The sequence below is a fragment of the Silene latifolia genome, chromosome 6 (genome assembly GCF_048544455.1).
Source record: "Silene latifolia isolate original U9 population chromosome 6, ASM4854445v1, whole genome shotgun sequence".
In the NCBI taxonomy this organism is placed as follows: Eukaryota; Viridiplantae; Streptophyta; class Magnoliopsida; order Caryophyllales; family Caryophyllaceae; genus Silene; species Silene latifolia.
The window spans coordinates 28,335,661-28,344,846 of NC_133531.1; positions in this window are offsets into that span (position 1 = coordinate 28,335,661).

The window sequence follows — 9,186 nt, forward strand, 5'->3', positions numbered from 1 at the left end:
CTTCTTTAATCTCTTTTTACCTTTGGAACAATGTGATCCCCTCCTCTTAGTTTGTTTTCTCTTTCGTGGTGGAGGTTGTTGATTTTGTGATTTTACTTGCTTCCTTGGCTTCTTTCGCATCACCAATGTCCAACCTTCATTATCATCATCGTTGATGGCCTCCATGGTTGCTGATCGCACCTTCGTTATCTTCGTGGTAGTGATATTGACTTTTGCACTCGAAAAGCTACGGGTTCAAGACTTCCAAATTGAAGCACACATATTTCTTCTTGCTTATGAGGGACTATCACATTCGAAACCTCCATGGTTGGCCCTTCAAGTCCTTCAATCATCACGCTGGTGTGATTTGTTGTCACAGTGTCATCAAGATCCAAGATGATTTTCCCATCTTTTGCTAGTTGCATAATCTTTTCTTTGAGGGTTATGCACTTCTCAAGGGGATGACTAACTAAACGATGATAACGACAATAGTTTGGATCCGCCGTCTTGTTTGCTTGGTCGGGCGCTTTGATTCGCAACTGGATGACCCTCTTTTCCAACAGATCATCGAGCATGCCTGAAAGATCTGAGTCAGGGAATGGATACTTCTTGTTCTGCAAGTCCTTTAGTGTTGGTTTATCACGCTTGAAGTCCTTGGTGTATGTCTCCTTCTTAGGCTTTGCAGAGATTTTGTGGTGTGTCACTTTGGTGGTAATCTGTCATAGATTCCTTGGATGAGCCTTTAGAACCCTTGTCGGTTTTCTTGAACTCTTTCTTCTCGCCCGGCTTAGAGGAAGATGAGTTCGTCTTCTTTCGAGCATTGATTGTTATCTCCATATCATGAGCACGTGTTGCCAAGTCTTGGAAGCTCTTTGGTTTATTCCCATTCAAGATGTATAGAAGGTCCCACTTCATTCCATTGATGCACATCTCAACTGCTGAAGTCTCGCTCAAACGATCCTTGCATTCCAGACTTAGTGCGCGCCAACGATTGATGTATTCCACAACAGCTTCATCTTCCCATTGGGTTGTTTTGGTTAGCTCACTCATGCCCACTATGCGCCTTGTACTGTAGAACCTATTCATGAACTCGTTCTCCATTTGGTCCCAGCTGTCGATCGACTCAGAACCTAAATCCGTATACCAATCGAAAGCTATGCCCTTGAGGGAACGAACAAACTGCTTCACTAACAAGTCTCCATCTGTCCCGGCATTATTGCATGTCTCCACAAAGTGAGCAATGTGTTGTTTGGGGTTACCTTTTCCATCGAACTGTTGGAACTTGGGGGGTTGATATCTAGCAGGCATGCGTAAGACATCGATTCTCTTTGTGTAGGGCTTCACATATCGAAGACTGCTAGAGGAACCTTCACCTAACTGGCTCTTGATTGTGTTGGCTATCAAGTCTTGCGCGATTTCTTCTCGGTGTAGGCACTAAGATCATTTTTAGGGGGCTTCTCACCATCCTTCTTATCATCTTCTTCTTCCTCCTCTTCAGTGTCATGATGGCTTGAGTTGTCCTTGTTACGAAGCTCTTCCATTTCCTTTTGAAGCTCTTCAATCCTCTTATTCTTCTCTTCATTTTCTTGCATCATCTTCTCGAGGAGCTTGTTCACATTCTCCATTTGTTCTTCGAGACTAGAGCCACCAACCACCATGACTGATTCGAAGATAGGGGTTGAAGCTTCCTCCTTCTTCTTTGGCGTTGCTTTCTTCACTTTGCGAGGGGATGAATCACCACTAGCCTTGAACTCCTTACTCTCCTTTTGTGGAGATGAAGCCTTGTTGATTATAGCAGTTGCAGCAGCAGCAATGGATGCAATTGAGTACTTACGAGGCCTTTTAGGAACATGAGCGGTGCGCAAGCTTTCAGTAGCAGCATTGATAGCAGCCTTCTTTGCCATTCTTCTTGTAGAAACACCAATTGAGGGCATGCTTGATGAAGGTGCAACACTAGGAGATCCTTTGAGGATTGATGCATAAGTTCTTGAAGGTGTGCTTGATGTGTTGGAAGACATCCTTGTTCTTGATGTAAACTTGTTATAGAGATGAGAGGTAGAGGTTTTCACGTCGGGTTCACCAAATTTGTAACAACAAATTTTGTATAGCTATAACTGAAATACAAAACAAGGAAACAAAATGAGTTTTTATTAATATCAGAAAAGTTCGTGTACAAATCTCTAATAATCCTTTGATTCTAAACAAATAGGGTACACGTGTAGAGGGTGTATGCACTCTACGCGCGACGTTGACTTGTATTCTTGAGAGGGTCGAACGACTTGAGTCTCTCTTGAATGTTTGAATGTTTGAACATTCGAGCTTGAATGTTTGAATATTCGAAGTTTGAATGTTTGAGTTTTCTTGCGCAGGCGGCACGAATTTGTTGTGCTTGTTGACTGCTTACGTTGAATTTCACGAGATTTCCAGAGAGAATTCCAGAGCTTTTCTTTTCTTCAAGTTTTTCTATCCCTTTGAAATGAATAAACTTGGGGTATTTATAGAGAAAAAGCTGGGCTTTTCCTCGGGTTTGGTCACAGGCCCATTTCTCGGCCCATTCGCAATTTTAGCCCAATTTGACTTCTGTTTGGACCCGAATAACTCAGAATGACCCAAATTTGATTTAAAAGGGACAAAAATAATAATTAAATTGAGTAATATATTTATTATTAACCCAAATTAATTAACTTCTGTATTTTCGACATTTAAATAAAATTTTAATGCCTACAATGGTGTCTGTGGGTTTGTTGTCGGGTGGTGGCAGGCGGGGGTGGGGGTGTCGGGTGGTGGCAGTGAAGAGCAGAGAGGAGGGGAAGATGAAGATGGTGGGTGGTAGGTTTTTTATTTTGGGAGGTTTTGATTTATTTGGTTTTTGTTTGGTTTTGATTTATTTGGGTTTAGAGAGATGAGAGTATTGAAATTGTGTGAGATGAGAGAGAAATGGTGAGTGGAAAAGTGTATATATGTTAGATTAGTGGTTAATTAGGATATGTTGTTAATTAATTAGTATAGTAGAGAGAGTGGTAAATTAGCTCATTAATCTCCTTTTTTTTGTTTCAATCACAACCCTCCATCTCCCTCATCCAATGGCTCTAAAGAGAACTTAGGGACTCAAATGTAAGAGGTGGACTCTCTTGATCTTTACACTATATATATATATATATATATATATATATATATATATATATATATATATATATATATATATATATATATATATATATATATATATATATATAGAGAGAGAGAGAGAGAGAGAGAGAGAGAGAGAGAGAGAGCAAAGTTCTCCTAAGTCCTTCATATCTTTTGAGTCCCTAAGTCTTCATATGGGCCTTTGGATGAAGGAGATGGAGGGAGGAGATTGCATCTCAATGGAGGGCTAGGAATGAATCTATCTAATTTCCCTCCCTAATCATTCCTAAACACTTCCTAATTCTAATCCTCTCTTTTTACCCACTCCCTCTTCCCCTCACTAATCATTCAATTTCATACATTTCATTTCCTCTCATTCTCTCTCAATAACAAAACCAAACAAAAAAACCAAACAAAAAAAACCCAAACAAAATCAAAATAAAATCCCCTCATCCCCTCACTCACCACAAACCCACCCGACACCCACCATCAACCCTCCTTCCTCCGGTGACCCAACCCACCGCAGCCCCTCCTTCCTCCGGCACCGTTCCCTTCCCCTTCCCCGCCACTGACCTCGCACCACCACCCACCAGCCGACACCACCTCCACATAGCCAACCACATTACACCCGACACCACCCACGACCACCAACCAACCCTACTGGCCACCACCACCAACTCCACGCCATTACCACTATTCCAACACGACACCCACAACCGCACCTCACTCCGCCACCACAACACCGCACAACCCCACCCGCCACTGCCACCCTTACCCTTCCCTCCGCCAACAGCCCACATCCACACCCATAACCTCAAACTATCAGATCTGGTCCGAGGCTTAACTCTGGTAATCTTGCAATTAAACTCTTGTGTATTATATTCCTTTGCCGACGGTTTTAAACGATTAGCGATTGCTAATTTGGCTTCCTAAAATATACACAGTGCTCTTGCTTTTTAGAGTGAGTGTGTTAAAGAAGAATTGAGAGGAAAGCTTCTATATTAGTCAAAGATGCCTACTAATTTGCAAAGCACATTTCTGGAATTATTAAAATACGTACTATTGTTCTTTGTTTATCATCTTAATACCACGTGATAGTAGTGAGGTGACGTGGTGGTGTCTGTGTTGGTGGTCTACATGTTTTTTCCCCCTCTCAATCAGATCTACATGTTTTGTGTTTTTATTTTTTTATTTTTTTATTAAACCATTATTTTTCCATTTTTAGTGTAAGTTTTTTTCATATTTTCAGATCTAGTAAAATTTGTTGGTTTTTAGATCTGTTATTTTTTAAAAAAAAAAAAATTATTGGGTTGTGGTGGATGTTATTGTTTTTTTTTCTCCTTCATATATCTCCTTCTAAATTTTTCCTTCAAACATTCAAGGTACACTTTTTTTTATTAAAATTACACTTATCATCATTAAAGTTACACTTTTTCCTGTTACAATTATACTTTTTTTTGGTTAAAATTACACTTTTTTGGTTAAAATAACACTTCTTTCTGTTATAATTACACTTTTTCCTGTTAAAATTACACTTTTTTCTATTACAATTACACTTATATCTGTTACAATTACACTTTTTTCTGTTAAAATTACACTTTTTTGTTGTTAAAATTACACTTTTTTTGGTTAAAATTACACTTTTTTTGTTAAAATTACACCTTTTTTTTTACAATTACACTTTTTCTGTTAAAATTACACTTTTTTCTGTTAAAATTACACTTTTTGTTGTTAAAATTACACTTTTTTTGGTTAAAATTACACTTTTTTTTTATTAAAATTTCACTTTTTCCTGTTAAAATTACACTTTTTTCTGTTAAAATTACACTTATTTCTGTTAAAATTACTCTCTCAATGACTAAAGTTACATTCTTTGCCTAAAGTTAGACAGACTAATTTGGACTATTTGAACAATTTGGACTGACTAATTTGGACAAACTAATTTGGATAATTTGGACTAACTAATTTGGACAATTTGGACTAACTAATGGAGTTATTTAGGACTAAATTTGGACTAAAATACAATATTTACAATTAAATTTGAGCTAAAATTATACAATTTTGGACTGAAAATACAAAATTTGGACTAAAAATACACTATTTACGACTAAATTTGGACTAAAAATACAATTGTGGACTGAAAATACACTATTTACGAATAAATTTGAATTTGTTTGAACTAATACAACACTATTTACGACTAAATTTAGAGTAAAAATACACAATTTGGACTAAAGTTACCCAATTCATTTGTTTTGAGTCATTGAGATTGTGCAATTTCAATCATTGTCCACTAAAGTGTAACTTTAGTACATTGATAGTGTATATCTTTTATCGTTTTATGAGTGTAATTTTAGTCCAAAAAAGTGTAATTTTAGTCCAAAAATGTGTAACTTTAATCCAAAAATGTATAACTTTAGTCTATCAAAGGGGTAATTTTGGTCCACGGAAGTGTAATTTTAGTCCATAAAAGTGTAATTTTAATCCAAATTGTATAACTTTAGTCCAAATTTGTGTATCTTTAGTCCAAATTGTGTAAGTTACAATTTACAAATAACTCCATTAGTTAGTCCAAATTGTGTAATTTTAGTCCAAATTTGTGTAACTTCAGTCCAAATTGTTCTACTTTAGTCCAAAAGCGTACTTTAGTCATTGAGAGGGTAACCTTAGTAGAGATAAGTGTAACTTTAATAATAGAGATAAATGTAACTTTAATGAAGACAAGTGTAATTTTAACAGAAAAAAGTGTAATTTTAACGGGAAAAAGTGTAATTTTAACCGGAAAAAAAGTGTAATTTTAACGAAAAAAAGTGAAATTTTAACGTTAAAAAGTGTAATTTTAACAGAAAAAAGTGTAATTTTAACGTTAAAAATGTAATTTTAACAGAAAAAATCGTGATTTAAACCGAAAAAAAGTGTAATTTTAACGGAAAAAAGTGTAATTTTAACGGACAAAAGTGTAATTTTAACCGAAAAAGTGTAATTTTAACCGAACAAGTAAGTTTAATAGATCCTAAATCACACAATACCAAGACAAAATTTAAAATACGAAATTTGGCAAATATATATAACAAGACGGATATTAACAAAGTGATATCAACAAGAAAAAAGTAAAAAATGAGATTTCATAACTAATAGATTTAGTACTAAAATCACACTATAATTTGTAAGAATGTCAATAACCGGAAAAAAAAATACCAAAACATCAAAATTGAAAAAAAAAAAAACAAAACGGAAATGAAAAAAAACGGGTCAATGAAAATTGATCTATTTTAGTAGATCTAAGATTAAAATTAAAAAAACTCACAAATTTAAAACAATATTATATAGCAAGACGATATAAGGAGAAAAAACCAACAAAAAAAATAAAAAGAACACCCAAACATCAAGTTTAAAAAAAAAAAATGACGTGGCGGCGGTGGTGGTGGTGGCGGCGGCGGTGGCGGTTGGCGACTGTGGTGGTTTCCGGTTGGTGGTGGTAGGTGGATGGTGAATGAGGAAAAGATGAGTAAATGATTTATTTGGATTTTTTGGGTTTTTTATTTGTTTGGTTTTTTGGGTTTTTTTTTCTTGGTTTTTTTGGAGAGAATATGGAGAAGTAAGATATAGAGAGAGAATGAGGAGATGTGATAATGAGTTGGTGAATGAAAGATGAGGAGGATTAATGTAGTTAATGAGAAAATTAGAGGAAGATGGCAAAATTAGAGCATTAACCTTAATTTTTTTTGTTCTCATCTTAGCCCTTCATTTCCAAGATCCAATGGCCCATAATGGGACTTATGGACTCACATGTAAGAGGAGGACTCACTTGATCTTATTACTATATATATATAGTCTTGGCCCCCATATTCTCATTTGAAACAAAATCTTTCACGCATGCCCCTATTTTTCTTCCCTATTCACACACATGATCTAAAACAATCTCATCCCTTGAAAGATTGATCCTTGTATCCGAAACTTATCTCAAATTTATCCAACCAAGTGAAAAACTAAACCCCTACTTCTAGAAAAATCTACCATCCAATGGAAACTAACCCTTGCTCTCGACAATGTTGTTTTTTTAGGAAAATAAAACCAATATGAAGTTTATATATATGATACTTGGGACTGAGAGTTTTTAGATTTTGTTCATTAATACCTGTTTGTTTTTCAATTGGTCAAGGAAAACAATAATACCTACTTTGCATAATCAACTCAATGATGCAACAAATCTCCTTCTATAAAATAACAACCATAATTTAATCATTGTTGGGTCAAATGGTAGTTACGTAAAAATATTTACAGGTAGTTAAATGTTATATCTCTCGGTCAAACTATAGATGTACCTTTGAATGTGAACCAAATTCCAACGCAATACTACATGGTCATGGCTTATGACACCCCCTATAACAATAGTCTTGCCCCCCATCTTCTCATTTGAAACAAAATCCTTCACGCAGATTCCTATTTTTCTTCCCTATTTACACACATGATCTAAAACAATCTCATCCCTTGAAAGATCGATCCTTGTCTACGAAACTTTCTTTCAAATTTATCCAACCAAGTGAAAAACTAAACCCCTGCTTCTAGAAAAATCCACAATCCAATGGAAACTAACCCTTGCTCTCGACAATGTTGTTAGAATTAAAATTTTACTTTAATTTGGATTGATGGAGTCAAGATTAAGTTTATCAGTATGATCTTTTGAGGTTTCTTGTTATTATTCATGTTACCTATATGTTTTGATGCAAGCGATATTTTGCTGATAAATAACCTTATTTATTATCACTATCCTCGTTAAACTCATCACCCTCCACAAATGCACCCTCCCTCCACCCCACTAATTTACCCGCAAAATAAAACATCAGCCACTATGATTAGTTCTTACTACTCTAAACAACCTCCAATCCACTACCACTATCACTACCTTTCTGCCACGTTTTACATCTAAGAAGTCATAAATCACATTCACCTCCATGAAACACCAATCTTTACTCTAGATGATATGGATCCCCGTCTCCCTTATTGAAGACAATTTATTTCTCCTTCAGCAAAGAAAAGTTTAAGATGCAATCTTCCCTCTTATCTCTCTCTCTCTTTCTCTTCCTAGTCTTTTTCTCGTCCACACCCCTACCTCCGTTCCAGATACTCAAACAAAGTGTTTGGGTATTATGTTTGTAAACTGAATAAGTTTGAATATTATATATATATATATATATATATATATATATACACGAACTTTGCTATTTATTTCATTTTGCATAAATAAATCTTACTACCTCCATCTCATTTTTATTGTCCTTTTTTATTCAAATTTTATTATCTCATAATTATTATCCCCTTTCTAGATCTAGTAAGGAAAAACTTTAGTCAACCAACTCGTCGCAATCAACCTCATTCCCACTCAAAACAACCTTTATCCCACTACTTAATCCATTCGGTTCACACACAAAAACAGACTAAAATGCAAAGCTTTCATCTCTCTCTTGAAAAGTCCATCTAACTAACAAAAAACTAACCGCTACTTCCTGAACTTCATCATTTTTACATCCCGTAAAGATTAAGTTGAACATGAGAAAAAAAATGCAGAAACTTAGGTTTTGTTTGATAACGACAGATTGAACATTTTTTTGTAGCATTTTGAGAGTTTTTACACTATTTAAATAACAAATGTGCTATCTGAGTGTTGATCATCGACATATTAAAATAGTAGATTGTGGTGTAATTTCCCGGTTTACAATATGACCTTTCATTAGTATATTATAAGAAAATAAAAATTGAATTTTTTTTATCTCTGAGGAAATTAAAGATCAAATTTTATCTTTATCATATTTATAATTAATATTCTTCACTTAAAATATATAAATTTAAGCAAGTTCAAATAAGTTAGCTAAAAGTTATAAATCACAAATTGCACGAAGCAGTATAATCATTTTTTTATTAATATGAAATAAATGTCATAAACTTTATGAGAATATTAATGCGGGAGAGAACTATAGAAGAGTTGGCAAGTACGTGACCCCCTTTTAGGTTTAATTTTTTTTCATTTTTTTTATATTTTTGCCTAAAGGTGGTTAAAGCATCGTATTATGCATGACG